Consider the following 8,168-nt stretch of genomic DNA (forward strand, 5'->3'; position numbering starts at 1 on the left):
TGAGGAAGGATGGCGAGGGGATTGCTGGACTGAGGAGGGTTGTAAGATGACAGGCAGGTGGTGCCAGTTAGGGGAGGTGAGCAAGGGTGAAGTAGAAGATTGTGGCAGGTGAATATAGATGGAAGCAGATAAAGAAAAAGAGGAAAAAGTAAAAGCAACAGATGGAGTAAAGTAGGTGGAGGGGAGTGGGAAGATGTGAGATAGCTGTTGGAGGGAGGTAAACACAAAGCGTTACTAGGAAACAAGAAAGGGAACCATTAGTTGAGAAGAGAGTTGGAAATAAGTGGTTGGTTGGGGTAGGGAAGATCCTGTGGAACACACACAAAATGCTGAACAAACTCATCAGGTCAAGCAGCATCTATGGAGAGGAATAAACAGTTGAATGCTGGGCCAAGACCCTTCATCAGGATTGGAAACGGTTGTCAATACTTTCTTAAGGTCAAAGTCAAGTTTATTGTCTTATACAAAATTGCATATATGCACAGGTGCAATGAAAAACGTACTTGCAGCAACATCACAGGAACTTAGCATCTTATAAACAGCATTGGCAAGAAATAACATAAAGTAAACATAAATCATACAAAATTTTTACGAAGTAGTTTGTAGCATAGGCTCATTCTGATCCCTCACACCGGATGACTTCACTATACAGGCTGGGCTTGCGTTTCCTGCAGGTTGCTGCCATCCAGATCTCTGCAGGTTTTCAAAGCACCACTTTTAGAAAATAATGTCATTGTATCATCAAACCAATACAGCCCTATTTTGGGCACTGCACTGCATGAGCTCTACATGTATGAAAGCAGGAGAATCTTTCTATCTATAGCGTAATGATTTCATTTGAAGGCTATGGATATGACCTCTGAGAACAAAGTACTGTAAACCCCAAAAGGACAAGATCCATGATTAGAGATTGTACCTGAATTGGAAAAGCTGAAGAATCAATCAGAGGTATTGCTGAACAAGACTGGAAAAGGCTTAAGTCTCCCTTCGATTTTAAAGTTCAAAGTTAAATTAAGTATCAAAGTACATATATGTCACCGTGACATTCATTTTGTGCTATCGTTCAGATTAGAACAAAGAAATACAACAGACTCAACAGAAAACTACACACAAAGACTGACAAACAACCAAAAGAAGGCAACCTGTGCAAATACAACAATAATATTAATAGCAATTAATAAAATGATACATGAAGAAATAAGACTCCAAAACTGAGTTGTAGAGTCCTTGAAAGGTTATGGAATCAGTTCAGAATTGAGATGAGTGAACTTATCCATGCTGGTTCAAGAGTTTAATGGTTGAAAGGGCAATAACTGTTCCTGAACCTGGTGGTGTGGGCCTAAGCCTCCTGAACCTCCTTCCCAATAGAAATGAGCATGGCCTAGATGGTGGAGGTCTCTGATGATGGATGCTGCTTTCTTGTGGCAGTGCTCCCTGTAGAAGTGTTCAATGGTGGGGAGGGCTTTGCCTGTGATGGACTCAGCTGAATTGTATGTTTCTTTCTCTATCTTTGATTTTTGCACTAGTGCCATTATATTTGTGGTTTGTTTAGCACACATGTAAGTTAAGTACAATTCATGTTAACATAATGTTAATGCCCCTCCTCCCCTTCTTACCCCATCCCTTATTTTTTTTTATTTTTCCCCTTTCTCTCTCTCATTTTTCTCCCTCTGTCCCTCTCACTATAACTCTTTGCCTGCTCTCCATCTTCCTCTGGTGCTTCTCTCCCACCTCCCCCTTCTCCCCCTTTCTTTCTCCCTAGGCCTCCCATCCCATGATCCTCTCCCTTCTCCAGCCTTCTATCCCTTTTGCCAATCAACTTTACAGCTCTTAGCTCTATCCCTCCCCCTCCTGTCTTCTCCTATCATTTCAGATCTCCCCCTCCCCCTCCCACTTTCAAATCTCTTACTATCTTTTCTTTTAGTTAGTCCTGATGAAGGGTCTCGGCCCGAAACATCGACTGTACCTCTTCCACCAGCATTTTGTGTGTGTTGCTTGAAGTTCCAGCATCTGCAGATTTCCTCGTGTTCATGTTAACATAAGTATGTGAGCCTATGTTTGCTCTCATCTTGTAGTGTACTCAGCTGCTGCCACAAAAACGTAATATTTGTGGTATCACAAGGAATTCTGCAGATGCTGGAAATTCAAGCAACACATATCAAAGTTGCTGGTGAACGCAGCAGGCCAGGCAGCATCTCTAGGAAGAGGTACAGTCGATGTTTCAGGCCGAGACCCTTCATGGTATTTTCACTTTGTGTATGAATGCTTATGACAGCAATCAACATGAATATGAACAAATAAGGATGGCAGATTTCCCTCCCTGAAGGTCATTGTTGAACCAGTTTACCATTACTGACACTCTGTTTAAATGTCTGGTTTATTTAATTAGGTGTGTAACCCTTAGGTTCAGCCAGCCTGTCTTTGTCAAGGGGAAGACAGCCTCTGGCCCAGCCAAACTGGGAAATCTCGTTTGTGTGGATACTGCATGATGCGTTGCCCAGTTACAAATCCAAACCGCAAAATATCAGACAGTACACCATATGCAATTAAACGAGTGAACTTTATAAGTGTTAATCTGACTATAGGATTAAAGAAAGTAAAAAGAAAAAAAAGGGCCCATTTTAATGAAACAGTCTAATGCGCACATTGGAGCTCACGATTTCATCCAGTCATTTCTCATCGACCTCCAAGCATCGCCGACCTTCAGACCCTCACTCCTAATCCACTCCGTTCAGCGGTCTACCAACTTTCTCCACTCCCATCTTCTCTCTTCATCTCTTGCCGACAAAAGACTGTGAAATCCCTGCCCCCAGACCCACAAGAAAGAACAACATGCCTCTCATTGCCTAACATATATTCCAAAGACCCCGTTATCCCAAACATTGCTGCTACAGAGAAACCATTACATTAGCAGTGAAACCTTACAGTGTGTTACATAAGTTCCTTAGTTGTCACTGTGAGGTTGAACTCACGTTGGCTGCGTCCAATAATTTGACATCGACACCACTGCATCCTAGATAAATAGGTTCTATATGAACAAGAACAGAGAGAAATGGAAAGGAAATAATGGGCATGATTGAAAGGAAGATGGAAAAATAGGGAGGAGGAAACGGTGAAGAAAGAGGGTCAATATGAACTCAGGAGACATGGAACAGAACTGCACTGTGCTTTGAGGGATGATGGTCAGAGAGTGGAGGTGTGAAATCTAACCTGGATCTAAGTCCTATCTGTAGACTTAAAGAGGAAGAATTATGAACAAAAATGCTTCTTTATAGGGAACACTTTGTTCATTGGAAGTACAGGGTATCCATGATTTTTTAGCATTTAGCAGTCTATTGGAAATCCCACATTTCACTTCAATTTTCTTACTTTTTTAAAACATTTTATGTGTCATTTTAAATATTCTGGAGAGGCTAGAAATGTAATATTCAGAGTGTTCATTAATATGTTTAAAAATTATACCCAATTTTCTAAAATGTGTTCCCTGAAGCACTAACTCAAACAACTCTATTACCAATGAAGCAAGCAAGAATTACCCAATTTTACTAATAAGTTATTTTTGAATAGTTTTAGAACTAAAATGCTGCAGCTAGAAATCTGAAACAAAGAAAGAATAGAAAATGCTGTTCTTCAGCATTTTCTGAGCAAATCAAACAAAACAAACTCAACCCTTCATTAAAACAGGAAAAATGAGAAGATAAGTGGTTGAGGGGGAGGAGTAAGGAACTGAGAGAGATGCAACACTTTTTTTTTCCCATCACCTAGCCTGTGAACAGTCCTGATGCAACAATTTATTTGCACGCCTTACTTCACCGAACCTGCATTTGGAGCTTGCAATGTGCTCTTCTCTGCTTCAGAGAAACCACATGCAGATTGGGTGACCACTTTGCAGAGCACATCTGCTCAATCAAAAACTAGACAGAGCAGACGTGGAGAGGATATTTCCCATAGTGTGGGAATCCACAGCCTCAGAATACAAAGATGTCCCTTTAGGACAGAGATAAGGAGGAATTTCTTTAGTCAGAAGGTGATGAATGTGTGGAATTCATTGCCACAGATGGTTGTTGAGGCCAAATCATTGCATATACTTAAAGCAGAGGTTGATAGGTTCTTGATTAGTAAAGGTGTCAAAGGTTACGGGGAGAAGGCAGAAGAGTGGGGTTGAGAGGGAAAATGGATCAGCCATGTTGGATTGGTGGAGCAGACTTAATGGACTGAATGACCTAATTCTACTCCTATTTTTTATGATTAGGTGACAACACATTTCCTTCCTTTCAGATTGTCATGGGGAGCTTGCATGCAGAGGACATGTGAGCAACCATGTGAGGACTATGGGGGAAAGACAGCCGGAAATAGAAAGTCATGTGATAAACTTTCAAGGTGCTTCTAACTGGAATTGCTGGCCCAACATAAGAAGTACATTAAAAGAAACTTGCCTTTATAAATTGTCATGACTGATTTTTGAGATGTTCAAAAGCACCTGGCAACATTTCTTGAAGTATAGTCAGTTTTATTCTGTCAAAAATGTGGCAGCAAGATACCACAAGCAGAAAAGAAACACACAAATAGATAATCACCAAAATATCATTATTGGCCAGGGCTTACTGAGAAATTTTCCAAAAGCTATGGATGAATCTTTCATACTCACCTAAGAAAGCAGATGAAGACTGGATATTCAATATTCAGCAGAGAAGTAATACTTTCAGTGATGGAGCATGCCTTCATACTACAATCTGATTCAAACTAGATCACCTACTTATGCCTCCAGCAAAAGAACAAATATCAACATAGGAAGAACCTAAACTGTAAGTCACAGACCACTATCCTCAGAGTCATAACTTGCTCGGATATAATGTGTTTGCATTCAGGGCAGTTATTGAATTATCAACTGTAAGTCTGAAGAAGGACTGTAACAGCTTTTTAGTAATTGTTAAGTTAACTTTACCCAGTGTTTTACTCTGGTGTGTATGGTATGGAAATATCTATACCTGGAGCAAGTATTTCTTAAGTGGAATTTGATCTTGCAATGATTGCTGATGTGCAGAATTTCTAATTTTCACAGGTATTAAAATATTACATTCTAGAGGTAGTCAATGTGTATCCAAGAGATCAAATAACACAACCCAATTTTTTAATCAAAATCCAATGAAGTGTGCTGGCAAATAAAGCTTTAAATGTCATCAGATAAATATTATGGAAGACTTTGTCATTGAGTTTAGTTCTGCTGCGTATCATAAGGGGGAGGGGAATTTTATTTTGAAACATTATGTCATGTGCAGGAGGCCTTGCCAATAAAAGGCTAAGAAAGCATAAATGCCAATGGCTCTGATTAAGTTAAAACCACAGGAGACACAAAAGCTTTGCTTTTAACAAAGGATTCATTATACAAGACTTCATCGCTGTCACTGGTTACAGTCCAACCCCAATTGACCACTTCTGCCCGACCTCTCCTCACCACTGCTCCATCAAAATAAGCAGCATTTAAAAGTGTTCAACATAAAAGCTCTACTTAACCCTCAATCTCATTGACAGTTATTAGTTTGCTAACTTTTATCTGACATATTGTACAATAAATAGTGCTGAAGCTGAAAGTGCCCTTCATATCAATCAGAATCAGCCATGTTAGCAAATAAGACTTGGTTGTTGCCAAATGAAATAAAGTGTGCAATTTTCTAATTCAGTAGATTTTATCGCAGCAGCAATTAATTAAAATTATCCATATGCATGGTTTCCTGTGGCTATGCAAATTTAGTCAATGAGTAGCTGGGACTTAGAGGCCAGTAGTGTGCTCAAATCTCTGCTGTCCTCAGACGGGATGGCTGTTTCTCGAGGTTCCTCCTCCTAACATGATAAAATGGACCTGCTGGATGTGACCTGACTGTGAGTTTAGCTACAGTTGAATAGCTTGAAGATAATCACTCATAAATAGTTCACACATGAATATTTGAGCCAGGTATCATTAGACATTTCCGTGCTTCAGGAAGGAGGGATCACATCAAGGATAGTGGTGAAAAGTGCAAGGCAAGATAACCGGTGAATAAAGACATTCAGCATAAATTCGGTCACCTAGCTCTGTTTCCTCAGAGCTCTGAGACTGAAAACATATTCAAATTGCACTTACAACTATTTCTCAGTCAAGTTGCAACAACCATCAAATTTGCAGTCACAAATCACCACTGTGACCTGATGAAAGTTCTGTCTTTGGAAGACGTGGGTTGAGGTCATTCTTCATTCAACGTGTCACTTGGAGTGTTACAATGGAATCTGGAAACAATTGTCAGTACCAAGACAAAAAAAAATTTAATCCTACAGCGCTGAGAAATTACCTAAATCCCACCCACCACCCTCACAATAAAGGATCTCCAAATCCCCACCATAGTTGGCCAGTCAGTCTCCAGACCACCCTCCAATAGAGCTTCTCACATTCCTCTCTTTTATACTGCCACACCTCATCCAGATGTTGATGCTGGTGATCCTAGATATCCCAACTTGCAGAATGATGGCAACCCCTCCAGCCAGCTGCCCCACCCCCCAGTGCTAACAACAATTAATTTTTTTCCCAGTGCTGGTCATGGTTCCTCCATCCATGGCCAGACTTAATGAGTGTAGCAAGAGATTCTGCCTCACACGTCTAGCAGCTGAGACTTCTGACTTCCGGCATTGTTTGTGTAGAGTTAGACCGCTCTATTTGTGAGCTACCTTTCATATACAGATGGGTAATAAAATCCGGAGAAAGTCTATAGGAACATGAGGAGAATAATTTGGGTTAAGGTAGAATTGGTGTCAGACTGGGTGGTATCAAAGGGTTTGCTTCCATGCTCACACTAACTTTCGCTATGATTCATCCCCACTTACCAAACACACACTGTCTCCCAATCAACCTCTAGATTCCAGTGACCCGACCACAGTACTGGGCCTATATCACACGAACCTTAATTTGTTGGGACAATGGTCCTAATGGTTGCCTTCCAAAGCTTTGATGCAATACTAATATTCCCTTAGCAATCTTGAAAAAACATGCCTCTTCATGAACAGGCTGGCTATGGAAAAAATTTTAGACAGCCGGTCCTGAGTTGGGAAAGTACAATTCATGCTATTCAATTCACAGCAGCAGAGGCAACAAAGAGAGCAACGTTCTCTCCTATGTTGCTTTCTTCTGTGCCTAATAGGTCTCGCACGATACTTTCCCATTCTGGTCTCTTCTGGGCAACACACACATAATGCTGGAGGAACTCAGCAGGTCAGGCAGTAACTATGAAGCAAAGTAAACAATTGATATTTCAGACCAAGGCCTTCAATGGGATTGGAAAGGAAGGGGGGCAGAAGACAGCATAAGTTGGGAGGAGTACAAGCTGGCAGGTGAGTTTTGAAACCAGGTGATTCCAGTATCTGCAGAATTTCTCGTGTCTCATGGCCTATTCTGGGGATGGCTTTTCCTCTTGTTGGGTTGTCCTGGTGGTAATGTTGCAGCAGTTTCCTCATTCAGACCATGGTTAAAGTACACAAGCAGACATTTCAATTTGCTCAAAGGACATGCTAAAATTCTCCTCTACTGGATTAGTGCAGGAGACAGAAATTGGTACATTCAATCACCATTATAATCTTTAACTCCCACATGGATAGGTGTATGCAGCCTTACTGCAGATGTAATCTGCTGTGTGGTTACACAGGAGACATAGGATATATTGTTATGCAATTGCTCAGAAATTATGGCTTGAAACAAAACAGATTAACAGGACCACTAATGTTTAGTTTCAGAATATGTTAAATTTTATTTTTATTGAGTAATGTTGTTACTGTTGCTTTGGAAATCAAATTTAATAAGGATCTAGTTTTCAATGTAAATTATACATGAACAGACTTGATTGTTGTATCCTCTTACACTGATTCATTTAATTTAATTCTTGTACCTCTTACATAGCCCAGATCAACAATATGACCATTTCACAGACGTCAGTACAACAATCCACTCTGGCATTCCACTGTAGTACTGAAAGAATGCAAAACCACTAAAGGTATGCCTTTTGAGTGATATGCGAAGTTAAGACCCTATCTACTTCTTCAGCTGATCATAAAAAAATTCTGCTGACAACCTTTTCCTTGGGTTTATTCACAATACGCAAGCACAGTACACCTCAATTTGTTGAAAGCAAGAGAGATACCTGAAA

Source organism: Mobula birostris, chromosome 12 (genome assembly GCF_030028105.1).
Source record: "Mobula birostris isolate sMobBir1 chromosome 12, sMobBir1.hap1, whole genome shotgun sequence".
Classification (NCBI taxonomy): Eukaryota; Metazoa; Chordata; class Chondrichthyes; order Myliobatiformes; family Myliobatidae; genus Mobula; species Mobula birostris.